We start from the raw sequence: 13,550 nt of genomic DNA, 5'->3' as shown, positions 1-13,550 counted from the left end.
ATTGAATCCAGGGCTATGGGTTATTTAAGATGTGCGTGAACGTCTGCTAAAAAACTGTACCTCTGGAACTTCTGTAGCCCCTTTCCTAAACTATTCTCTTTGACGTTGTTAGAGGGAATATCAAATAAGCTGTGATGTATTCCATTTACCTGTGTTTTCACCTAATTTTACTATTTGGTTGTGATTACAAAAATACTAACTCCTTGGAACTGGAGTTTGACTCATAGTGATATGAGTTGGATGTAGATGACAGCTCTTGATTAGTTACCTTTCTGAAAGTGATGTTGATGCTGCTAATGCGAAACTATAGAAGTCCTACCAAGTTACATTTTATCCTTTGGAATTCATTTCATGATTTCCATTGGCATTCGCTGAGTCAAATTACATTAATGTATTTTAATAGAGATTTTTAAAAATTTGCCTTTGTTTAATTCCTGTACTGAATATATATAGTTAAACTTGGTTACTAATTTGTATGGAATTTCTTGTGAGAATGATGAAAATGTTCTAAAATTAGATAAAAATTAGATAGTGGTGATGATTGTACAATTAGTGACTATACAAAAACCACTGACATACTACATTATAATTGAGTGAATTTTATGGTATGTATAATATATAAGTACATACGTGTGTGTGTGTGTGTGTGTGTGTGTGTGTGTGAGAAAATTCTGGCTTCAACGCTTCCTAAAATGTGACCTTGGGTATACACTCTTCTCTGAAAAGGAGGTAATAGTGGTACTGACTTCATAGGGTTAAGTAGGAATTGAAATAATGCAAAAAGACCTAGTGGCTTAGTGAAGTATTTGCTCTTTTAGTGAATACCAAGAGGCTTGTGCTGCGTGTGGTCAGGGAGCTCTGTTCAGTGCTCCAGGTGAGGGGAGTGTCCAAGTTGACAACCAAGTTCAGCGTGGTAAATCTTTTTTTTTTTTTTTTTTAATCTGAGGGGAGGTTTCTTCTCTGTTGCAGTCTCACTTTCACCTTCTCTCCTCCAAGGAGACTAATTCCTTGGTGCTAGCCCCAGTGAGTACATTTTTCATCCATGCTGCCACAAGAACCACACAAAGGATCTGTGCAGTCCTCGGTGTGAACGTGGATCCCACAGCAATGACTCTCACCAGGGATTCAGGGATCCCTGAGCATGTGGAGCCTCCCACTGTGACTGCCCAAAGTACCAGCTGCACCCTCCCTCCCAGCTACAGTGTTTTCACAGTCATAAGCTCAAGGCTCCCAGCCAGACTCAGGTGTCTCCTCTTGGCGGATTACTGGGCATGCAGACACGAACTGGCGCAGCTGTTTGTATGTCCAAAATGATGCCCACCCTCTCTCCACTTGTTATAGGCTGCTAGTGCCGGGTGCTCAGGGAGAGAGAAACCAGCTGCCTATTTTATTCCTTCTAGGTTGGCAGGTATACTGTCTCCCACAGGGCCCAAGCCGGAATCAAGCTAGGCTCTTCCCTCATCTTTATCACTAGTGGCTTGGACTGCTGCAATCTGATCTCGCCTCACTACAAAGCTGGTGCTGAGGCTCTTGGCTCCTGGGGTCCTGAGTTGGACATGTCCATACCCTCCAAGTAGGGCCACAATGTCCCTCTAATTTGTGTGGAGTTTCCTCTGCCATTTTTTTCCTAACTCTTCCCTGAGATTGCTCTCTCTCCACTTCTTTTTTTTTTTAGCTATCTTCCCCTAGACTAAAGCAGTAAGCTCTGTACCTAGTCTACCATATTGAAAAACTAAGAGTTCACATTTTTTAAAAGATTTATTTGTTTATTTTTTGATTTGAAAGAGTTACTGAGTTACGGAGAAGGAGAGGCTGAGAAAGAGAAAGAGAGAGAGAATCTTCCATCTGCTGGTTCACTCCTTAAATGGCCACAATGACCAGGGCTGGGCCAGGCCAAAACCAGGATACAGGAACTTCATCTGGGTCTCCCACGTGGGTGCTGTAGCCCAAGGACTTGGGCCACCTTCCGCTGCTTTCCTAGGCTCATTGGCAGGAAGCTGAATTGGATGTGGAACAGCCTGAACTCGAACTGGCACCTGTATGGAAAGCCAGGGTAGCAATTTGGAGGCTTTATCCACTGTGCCATAGCAGTTCCCTCATAGTTCACATTTAAAAGACTGGTAAGCCTAGAGCCTCCAGCCTTCCTATATTTCCTTTTAAAATGGATTCCATGGACTTTTTGTTGTTTTTAACTCTTATTAAATGCATATTGTTCTCATCTCTCCAAACCCAAAAGTAGATTGGGCCACTGTTGTATCAGATTCTTAGTGTCTGAAGACTAAACATTTCTTTTCACAGTGGTGAAAATATCACTTTGTAACTTACCCGAGGTCTATGATTCTGAAGTAGTTGACTTGAATTCAAGCTCTAGGCCCGCAGAGAGGTGTCACTTTTATTAGAGATATCACAATATGAGATTCACTTTCCTTTTTTAAGTGTTCCAAAGCTTTGATTCTTGCTTAATTATGAAGTTCATTTGTTCAAGAAATTTTTTGAGGGAATATTATGGGTAGACAGACTCTATTCTAGGTGTTGGAAATAGAGCTGGGAAAATGATTTCTCCTTTCATTTAGCTTATATTCTATTGAGGGAGAAAAATTATGAGGAATACAGTAGTTTAAATAGTGGTAAGTGCTATAAATAAACTATAAAAGTAAATTAACAAAAAAAATTAAAAATTTAAATACAGTTAAAAGATTTTGAGGAATGAATTAAACAAGGTAGCATGAGGTAAATGCCTTGGCAGAGGTAACATAGGGTAGAAGGTTATGAAAGGCCAAAATAAGATTTGAATGACAAGAATGTACCAGCCATGCAAAGAACTGGCTCATATAGTAATCATATAGATGAGGATTTTTTTCAGACTGACCTACGCTAACTTACATTTTATATCACAGCCAATATAAATATATGTGTGCATATGTGCACACACAGAAGAACATGGAAATTCTGAAACATTTTACAAACTTTTCTAATATTTGATGAATTTTATTCTTTTTCTATCATGTTCTTCATTTCTAAAATAGTTGCAACTCAGTTTGTTTCTTGACCAACAAGTAAGTTTCAACTCACATTATGAAAAACTCCAGTCTAGAAATGTGATCCCTGTTAAACATAGGAGTGGGAATAAGAGAGGGAAGAGATGTACAATTTGGGACATGCTCAAGCTGACTTGCCCCAATTGGTAGAGTTAGAAACATACCAGGGGACTCCAATTCAATCCCATCAAGGTGGCATGTACCAATGCCATCTCACTAGTCCAAGTGATCAATTTCAGTTCACAATTGATCGTAATGAAAGGACTAAGAGTCAAAGGGAGCACATAAACAAGTCTAGTATCTGCTAATACTAACCGATAGAATAAATAAAGGGGAGAGTGATCCAACATGGGAAGCGAGATACTCAGCAGACTCATAGAATGGCAGATGTCCTAAATAGCACTCTGGCCTCAGAATCAGCCCTAAAGGCACTCGGATCTGGCTGAAAAGCCCACGAGAGTATTTCAGGCATGGAAAGCCAAGACACTCTGGCAAAAAAAAAAAAACCTAAATGAAAGATCTCTGTGAGTGAGATCCCAGTGGAAAGAACAGGTCTTCAAAGAAGGAGGTACCTTTCTCTGAAGGGAGGAGAGAACCTGCACTTTGACTATGACCATGTCTAAACAAGATAAGAGTCAGAGAACTCAAAAGGCTTCCATAGCCTTGGAAACTCATGACTGGAGCATAGGGAGATTACTGATGCCATAAACAGGAGTGTTAATTTGTAAAATCAACAACAGGAGCCACTGTGCACTTACTCCTCATGTAGGATCTCTGTCCTTAATGTGCTGTACATTGAGGCTTAATGCTATAACGAGTACTCAAACAGTATATTTCACTTTGTGTTTCTATGGGGGTGCAAACTGTTGAAATCTTTACTTAATGTATACTAAACTGATCTTCTGTGAAAAAAAAAAAAGAAATTATCAATTTCCAACTTGACTCTCACTGGGATTAAACATGACAATAGGTCTGATCTGATTTCATCATCATTTTAAAAATCATCTATTATTTTTCACTTTATGTTTCTGTGTGGGAGCAAACTGTTGAAATCTTTACTTAATGTATGCTAAACTGATCTTCTGTATATTAAGAGAATCAAAAATGAATCTTGATGTGAATGGAAGGGGAGAGGGAGTGGGAAAGGGGAGGGTTGTGGGTGGGAGGGACGTTATGGGGGGGAAGCCATTGTAATCCATAAGCCGTACTTTGGAAATTTATATTCATTAAATAAAAGTTAAAAAAAAAAAAGAAAAAAGAAAAACTCCAGTCTAGAGAATTGATTTTTTTTAACTTTTATTTAGTAAATATAAATTTCCAAAGTACAGTTTATGGATTACAATGGCTTCCCCCCCCCCCAAACTTCCCTCCCACTCGCACCCCTCCCATCTCCCACTCCCTCTCCCATTCCATTCACATCAAGATTCATTTTCAATTATCTCTATATACAGAAGATCGATTTAGTATATATTAAGTAAAGATTTCATCAGTTTGCACCCACACAGAAACACAAAGTGTAAAATACTGTTTCAGTACTAGTTATAGCATTACTTCACATTGGACAACAAATTAAGGACAGATCCCACATGAGAAGTAAGTACATAGTGACTCCTGTTGTTGACTTAACAATTTGACACTCTTGTTTATGGCGTCAGTAATCTCCCTAGGCTCTAGTCATGAGTTGCCAAGGCTATGGAAGCCTTTTGAGTTCTCTGACTTCAATCTTATTCAGACAGGGTCATAGTCAAAGTGGAAGTTCTCTCCTCCCTTCAGAGAAAGGTACCTCCTTCTTTGATGGCCCCATTCTTTCCACTGGGATCTCACTCGCAGAGATCTTCCATTTAGGTTTGTTTTTTTTTTGTTTGTTTTGTTTTTTTTTTTTTTTTCAGAGTGTTTTGGCTTTCCATGCCTAAAATACTCTCATGGGCTCTTCAGCCATATCTGAATGCCTTAAGGGCTGATTCTGAGGCCAGAGTGCTATTTAGGACATCTGCCATTCTATGAGTCTGCTGTGTATCCCGCTTCCCATGTTGGATCATTCTCTTAATCGGACTTGCCCCAAATGGTGGAGTTAGAAACGTGCCAGGGGATTCCAATACAATCCCATCAAGGTGGCATGTACCAATGCCATCTCACTAGTCCAAGTGATCAATTTCAGTTCACAGTTGATCACACTGATAGGTCTAAGAGTCAAAGGCATCACACAAACAAGACTAGTGTCTGCTAATACTAACTGATAGAATCAAAAAGGGAGAATTGATTTTCTAATGCTAGCATGTGTATCAGAAGCACCTGAAAAGCTTAATAAAATATTAATTGATAAGCCTCATCCCAGTAGTTGATTCCTTAGGTCTGGGAGGACTTGCTAATTCCCTTTTATAGTTAATTCCCTGGTGGTGCTGCTACTTCTCATCCAGGGACACACTCTGAAAACCACTGATCGAGATAGTATTTAAAGCTTTTGGAGGCTAATGAGTTTTTTTCAGGAATACTGTAGATAGCAGCAAGACCATGAACCTAACATCTGCCTCATGACTTAGCAGACACATATTCCAGCATAAGCATATATTCAGGAGATTATTTGATGGTGTAGTTTATGAGAAGAAAGTGTTCCAGGAAGGTTTCTGTTACTGAATGTTATTGGATAACTGTGGAATTTCTACTGAAAGGTTGAGGAGATTGGAGACTTGGACTTAACCATGGAATTTAGCAACAAGGATTGGTGAAGAAGAAGTGGAAGAATACTGATTAAATAACCACAGTATGGGACCAGCGCTGTAGCATAGTGGGCTGGGCCTCCCATGTGGTTGCTGGTTCATGTCCCAGTTGCTCCTCTTCCAATCCAGCTCCCTGCTTCTGGCCTAGGAAAGCAGTGAAGGGCCCAAGTCCTTGGGCCCCTGCACCCGTGTTGGGGATCCAGAGGAAGTTCCTGGCTCCTAGCTTTCAATTGGTCCAGCTCCAGCCATTGCAGCCATTTGGGGAGTGAACCAAGGCATAGAGGACCTTCCTCTTTGATTAAGAAAATGTGTACGGCATCAGTGCTTAGCTATTGACAAAACTGGCATTCTTAAAGGTTGTAGGATGTTCCAGGTGTATTGATAGTGCAAGGATGTTTGACTGACTTTGTGGTGATAATTTTTAATACCTAAATTTAAAACCAGATTGTCTCTTCAAAGTCTCAGGGTCGCAGAGGGTATGAGGAAGCTGCTCAGTTCACTGTTAACATCTTGACTTCAAAGTCTATATTTCTAGCCTTTACGCCCTCTCGAAGCACCTGACCCAGATTTCCGGTTGGCTCTTGGGAAGATGTTATGTCTTTCTTTCCACTAGCACTTTAAATCCTTTCACCAAAATAAAAAATGTCACCTCTTCCCCAAGGCTGACCTTTTACTGTCTGTTTTCAGTTGTCACTTAAGCTGTATTACCAGGGCAGCCTTCCTCCAGCCTGAGAATGCAACTTCCCTTCTGTTTATTATCTCTTTTCCTGACAATGGATCACAAGTATAGGTGAATCTCCATTCCTAATGTCTCTCCAATTTATGGTTTCCTTTACCTTTTTATTGCTACAATGTTAGGAATAGCAGCACAGTTTGCCGAGTGCCTACTGCATGCCGTAAGTTTGATATAGAATAACTCCTGATAGTGGAGGAGTTGCTGTAAAACCCCCTGTGGTGGGCAGGAGCCAGCAGCTATCACTTTACTGCCTAGCTCTCTGAAAGGTTGGGGTAAAGTCTCTTATAGATTGAAGTTGGGCTTGAGAGGAGCATGTTTATTCAGCTCATGTCCAAGTTCTTGGTTGGTCAGTGGTACCTGCAGCCTTCCTCTGACTGGTCAGTGATGCTGTGTTTTCAGGGGATTTGTAAGATGGCCAAGTGGGCTTCAGCCAGCCTGGGGGCTATGTGCAGGTGGGAGTTACTTTCTGCTCAGACCTGGGAATTCCCCTAAATGAAGCCTCTTGAGACAATACCAGCCATCAAGGTGTTATCTATTGGGGAAGCAAATGACCCTAGGAGTCCAGTGATTAGAACCTTGTAAGGCCAGCTGCATCACTCCCTCAACTCAATTAATTTTAGTGCTATCAAAAGGCAGGGCAAGGACACTTTAAGTTAAAGGAGGGAGGCTAGGAGAGTTCGGCCAAAAGCTATTTATCATCTGCATTCAAGGCATTGTTTAGGGACTTGGTTTCACATTCTCATTTATCGAGTAGAAGAGCCTCTAAAGGATATGTTACACCTTCTGATTTCAGCTAAATGTTACTTTCTTAGGAAAATCTTATCTGTTTCCTTCATCTTTTTCTTTTATAGCACTCAATAAAATATAGTTTTTTTAAAAAAAGATTTATTTATTTATGTATTTGAAAGGCAGAGTTACAGAGAGGTAGAGAGAGCCATTGTAATCCATAAGCTGTACTTTGGAAATCTATATTCATTAAATAAAAGTTAAAAAAAAAAAAAAAACAGGTAGGTAGGTAGAGAGAGAGTCTTCATCCACTGATTCACTCCCCCAAATCACTGCGAAGGCCAGAGCTGCACTGATCCAAAGCCAGGAGTCAGGAGCTTCTTCCAGGTCTCCCACACAGGTGCAGTTGCCTAAGGGCGTGGGCCATCTTCTACTGCTTTCTCAGGCCATAGCAGAGAGCTGGATCGGAAGTAGAGCAGCCACAACATGAACCAGCGCCCATACGGGATGCCGGCGCTGCGCAGCTTTACCTGCTATGCCACAGTGCTGGCCTCTAAAAATATAGTTTTTGTTTTTTTAAAGATTTATTTTATTTGAAAGATTTACAGAGAGAGAAGGAGAGGCAAAGAGAGAGAGGTCTTCCATCTGCTGGTTTACTCCCCAGTTGGCTGCAACAGCCGGAGCTGCACAGATCTGAAGCCAGGAGCCAGGAGCTTCTTTCAAGTCTCCCATGCGGTAGCAGGGGCCCAAGGACCTGGGCCATCTTCTACTGCTTTCCCAGGCCATAGCTGAGAGCTGGATCGGAAGTGGAGCAGCCGGTGCTCGAACCGGCGCCCATCTGGGATGCTGGCACTGCAGGTGGCAGCTTTACCCGCTGCGCCACAGCGCTGGCCCCTAAAATAAAGTTTTTTAAAAATGTTATTATTAAATTCAGTCTTCCCCCTAAATTCTGTAAGTTCCATGAGGCTTAGTGATTTTTTGTTTTGGTCTGGCATGTGATATGACCTGTGTTTGGAGCAAGTTAAAGACAGTGTGTGACCTGTGTAGTCAACAATGTGAGGCCCTGAAAGCCGAGGCTTGCTTGTGGTGCCTCAGAGATGCCCTTTCCATCTGGTTTCAGTGCATCCTGTGAACAGCTTGACTTCTCTTTCCCAATACACCATCTTCAGGAAGTCCTGCTTTGTTTACTTTGATCCCAGAGGTTAAATGCTTATACAACAACCAGGTCTTTCTAACCTGGTGGCCCTCATTCTTTCCAATATATTTTTAAAGTGCATGGAACAGTAGCTTTTGGAATGACTTTTTATAAAATGTAAGAGAGTGGTCATAAAGAAACAATGAAAATCATACAAGTGGAAAGGGAGCCAAGATGGCGGAAGAGTGAGGGCGCGCACCGATAGTCCGGGAAAATTTAGTTTAATAAAAGGGGAGTTACGGTAGCCGCAGAAAAAAGAACCAGGAAAAAATTGCACGGGAATCGTGAATCGGAGGACCTACTGGGAGAACAAGGTCGCCCACCGCGCGGAAGCCAAGTCGCGGGACCGAGCCGCAGAAGCCCCAGTGCTCCAAGGGGAGTGCATGCCACACAGACAACAGCGGGGAGACTTGGGACGCTCAGGGCTCCGAGTCCACACATCGGCGCTGGAAGGGGAGGTGAGCTCAATAACCCGAGACATTGGTGGGGAAACGGGGGTCAGAATCTAGAGGGGGGCCAGAAAGTGCAGCAAACTCACTACCGGAAAGAAGGAAAAAAAAGCTTCGGGGTTTCTCTTCCCCCTAACCTTGCAAAGGTTACAAGACTGGGAGGCTAGAAGAATTCCCAAGAGACAAAGAGCAGGCCTGCTCTCTGGATTTACATATCAATGGGGGAGAGCTAAGGAACTGAGTCACTACAATTCAGTAGCCTAGGCAACCCAGTGGGAGTCCAGAGGAGCCAAAGACTGGAAGCTAAATACCATCAATTCTGCACAGCCGTGCCCTGCGGTGTTACTTACCCCCTGAATAAATAAAATAAATAAATAAATAAAAAGAGAGAGATTTACCACGCATAACCTGAGGGTGTCACCTTTGCACACCCTTAACCTGGAAGAACCAGGCAGAGCTCTCAGGCCGCACCCATCTCAAGCCTCCAAGGCTCCTCCAACAGCAGGCAGTCCACTTAACACGGACACAGTATAAAAGAAAAAAAAAAACGCACAGTGACGCAAGAAGAATTAACTATGCCGAGTAACAAACACAGAAATAGAGGGAGCAAGATCAACGATGACACTATGATGCCTCCAAATAAGCAAAACACCCCAAGCCAAGAGTATGAAGATGATGAGATAGAAGAAATGCAAGATACGGATTTCAAAAAATTTATGATAAGAACATTTAGAAGTTTTCAAAAGCAAATCCTTGAACTACAGAAATCCTTAATGGACAAGATTGAAAATCTCTCTCGTGAAAACGAAATTTTAAGGAAGAGTCAAAATGAAACTCAGAAACTAGTAGAACAGGAAAGTGTTATAGTGAAGAGAAATCAAAATGAAATGAAGAGCTCAATAGATCAAATGACAAACACATTAGAAAGCCTTAAAAACAGAATGGGTGAAGCAGAAGAGAGAATATCGGACTTAGAAGATAGAGCACAGGAAAACATACAGTCAAACCAAAGAAAAGAAGAGGAAATTAGAAACCTAAAAAATATTGTTGGGAATCTACAGGATACTATTAAAAAAACCAACATTCGAGTTCTAGGAGTTCCTGAAGGCATGGAGAGAGAGAAAGGATTGGAAGGCCTTTTTAGTGAGATACTAGCAGAGAACTTTCCAGGTTTGGAGAAGGACAGAGATATCCTAGTACAGGAAGCTCATAGAACCCCCAATAAACATGACCAAAAGAGATCCTCACCACGACATGTGGTAATTAAACTTACCACAGTGAAACATAAAGAAAAGATCCTAAAATGTGCAAGAGAGAAACGTCAGATTACTCTCAGAGGATCTCCAATCAGACTCACAGCTGACTTCTCATCAGAAACCCTACAAGCTAGGAGGGAATGGCGAGACATAGCACAGGTGCTAAGAGAGAAAAATTGCCAGCCCAGAATATTATATCCTGCCAAGCTCTCATTTTTGAATGAAGGTGAAATAAAGACCTTTCATAGCAAACAGAAATTGAAAGACTTTGTGGCCACTCGTCCGGCCCTGCAAAATATACTTAAAGATGTGCTACACTCAGAAACACAGAAACACGGCCATCAATATGAAAGAAGGGAAAGAAAGAACACCTACCAGTAAAAGAGCATGGGAAGCTCAAAGCATATACTAGAAAATAGTTCCGGGAAAATGGCAGGGCAAAGTCACTACGTATCAATAGTCACATTGAACATTAATGGTCTGAATTCTTCAGTTAAAAGACACCGTTTAGCTGACTGGCTCACAGAACACAACCCAACTATTTGTTGCCTACAAGAAACACATCTCTCTAACAAAGAGGCATGCAGACTGAAAGTGAAAGGTTGGAAAAAGATATTCCATGCCAACAGAAACCAAAAAAAAGCAGGTGTAGCCATATTAATATCAGACAAAATAAACTTTAATACAAAAACTGTTAAGAGAGACAAAGAGGGACACTGTATAATGATTAAGGGTTCAATTCAACAGGAAGATGTAACTATTATAAATGTATATGCACCTAATTACAGGGCACCGGTCTATTTAAAAGATATGTTAAGGGACTTAAAGGGAGATTTAGATTCCAATACAATAGTACTGGGGGACTTCAATACTCCACTCTCAGAAATAGACAGATCATCCGGACAGAAGATCAACAAGGAAACAGCAGATTTAATTGACACTATTGCCCAAATGGATCTAACAGATATCTACAGAACTTTCAACCCTACATCTACAGACTTCACATTCTTCTCAGCAGCGCATGGAACCTTCTCTAGGATTGACCACATACTAGGCCATAAAGCAAGTCTCAGCAAATTTAAAAGAATTAGAATCATACCATGCAGCTTCTCAGACCACAGTGGGATGAAGCTGGAAATTAGCAACTCAGGAAACCCCAGAAAGTATGCAAACACATGGAGACTGAACAACATGCTCCTGAATGAACACTGGGTCATTCAAGAAATCAAAAGAGAAATCAAAAACTTTCTGGAAGTAAATGAAGACAACAACACAACATATCAAAACTTATGGGATACAGCAAAAGCAGTATTGAGAGGCAAATTTATAGCAATAGGTGCCTATACCAAGAAATTGGAAAGGTACCAAATAAATGAGCTTTCAGCGCACCTCAAGGACCTAGAAAAACTGCAGCAAACCAAACCCAAATCTAGTAGGAGAAGAGAAATAATTAAAACCAGAGAAGAAATTAACAGGATTGAATCCAAAAAAACATTACAAAAAATCAGCCAAGCGAGAAGCTGGTTTTTTGAAAAAATAAACAAAATTGACACCCCATTGGCCCAACTAACTAAAAAAAGAAGAGAAAAGACCCAAATCAATAAAATCAGAGATGAAAAAGGAAACGTAACAACAGACACCACAGAAATAAAAAGAATCATCAGAAATTACTACAAGGACCTGTATGCCAGCAAACAGGAAAACCTATCAGAAATGGATAGATTCCTGGACACATGCAATCTACCAAAATTGAACCATGAAGACATCGAAAACCTAAATAGACCCATAACTGAAACAGAAATTGAAACAGTAATAAAGGCCCTCCCAACAAAGAAAAGCCCAGGACCAGATGGATTCACTGCTGAATTCTACCAGACATTTAAAGAAGAACTAATCCCATTTCTTCTCAAACTATTCAGAACAATCGAAAAAGAGGGAATCCTCCCAAATTCTTTCTATGAAGCCAGCATCACCTTAATCCCTAAGCCAGAGAAAGATGCAGCACTGAAAGAAAATTACAGACCAATATCCCTGATGAACATAGACGCAAAAATCCTCAATAAAATTCTCGCCAATAGAATACAACAACACATCAGGAAAATCATCCACCCAGACCAAGTGGGATTCATCCCTGGTATGCAGGGATGGTTCAACATTCGCAAATCAATCAATGTGATTCACCACATTCACAGACTGCAGAAGAAAAACCATATGATTATCTCAATTGATGCAGAGAAAGCATTTGATAAAATTCAACACCCTTTCATGATGAAAACTCTAAGCAAATTGGGTATAGAAGGAACATTCCTCAATATAATCAAAGCAATTTATAAAAAACCCACAGCCAGCATCCTATTGAATGGGGAAAAGTTGGAAGCATTTCCACTGAAATCTGGCACCAGGCAGGGATGCCCACTCTCACCACTGCTATTTAACATAGTTCTGGAAGTTTTAGCCAGAGCCATCAGACAAGAAAAAGAAATCAAAGGAATACAAATCAAGAAGGAAGAAGTCAAACTATCCCTCTTTGCAGACGATATGATTCTGTACTTAGAGGATCCAAAGAACTCTACTAAGAGACTATTGGAACTCATAGAGGAGTTTGGCAAAGTGGCAGGATATAAAATCAATGCACAAAAATCAACAGCCTTTGTATACACAAGCAATGCCATGACTGAGAAAGAGCTGCTAAGATCAATCCCATTCACAATAGCTACAAAAACAATCAAATACCTTGGAATAAACTTAACCAAGGACGTTAAAGATCTCTACGATGAAAATTACAAAACCTTAAAGAAAGAAATAGAAGAGGATACCAAAAAATGGAAAAATCTTCCATGCTCATGGATTGGAAGAATCAACATCATCAAAATGTCCATTCTCCCAAAAGCAATTTATAGATTCAATGCAATCCCAATCAAGATACCAAAGACATTCTTTTCAGATCTAGAAAAAATGATGCTGAAATTCATATGGAGGCACAAGAGACCTCGAATAGCTAAAGCAATCTTGTACAACAAAAACAAAGCCGGAGGCATCACAATACCAGACTTCAGGACATACTACAGGGCAGTTGTAATCAAAACAGCATGGTACTGGTACAGAAACAGATGGATAGACCAATGGAACAGAATTGAAACACCAGAAATCAACCCAAACATCTACAGCCAACTTATATTTGATCAAGGATCTAAAACTAATTCCTGGAGCAAGGACAGTCTATTCAATAAATGGTGCTGGGAAAACTGGATTTCCACGTGCAGAAGCATGAAGCAAGACCCCTACCTTACACCTTACACAAAAATCCACTCAACGTGGATTAAAGACCTAAATCTACGTCCTGACACCATTAAGTTATTAGAGAACATTGGAGAAACCCTTCAAGATATTGGCACAGGCAAAGAATTTCTGGAAAAGACCCGGGAGGCACAGA

General features: G+C 40.8%; 1 protein-coding gene across 23 annotated transcripts in view; it reads left to right on the top strand.

Annotated features, from left to right (window-relative positions):
* The window catches only part of PATJ (PATJ crumbs cell polarity complex component), a 452,303-nt gene that overhangs the window by 231,623 nt on the left and 207,130 nt on the right, over window positions 1-13,550 (top strand). The window lies entirely within an intron of this gene.

This window comes from Oryctolagus cuniculus, chromosome 7 (assembly GCF_051225735.1).
Source record: "Oryctolagus cuniculus isolate XC-2025 breed Fujian yellow rabbit chromosome 7, ASM5122573v1, whole genome shotgun sequence".
Taxonomy (NCBI): domain Eukaryota; kingdom Metazoa; phylum Chordata; class Mammalia; order Lagomorpha; family Leporidae; genus Oryctolagus; species Oryctolagus cuniculus.
This window is presented reverse-complemented; position numbering and strand designations above follow the sequence as displayed.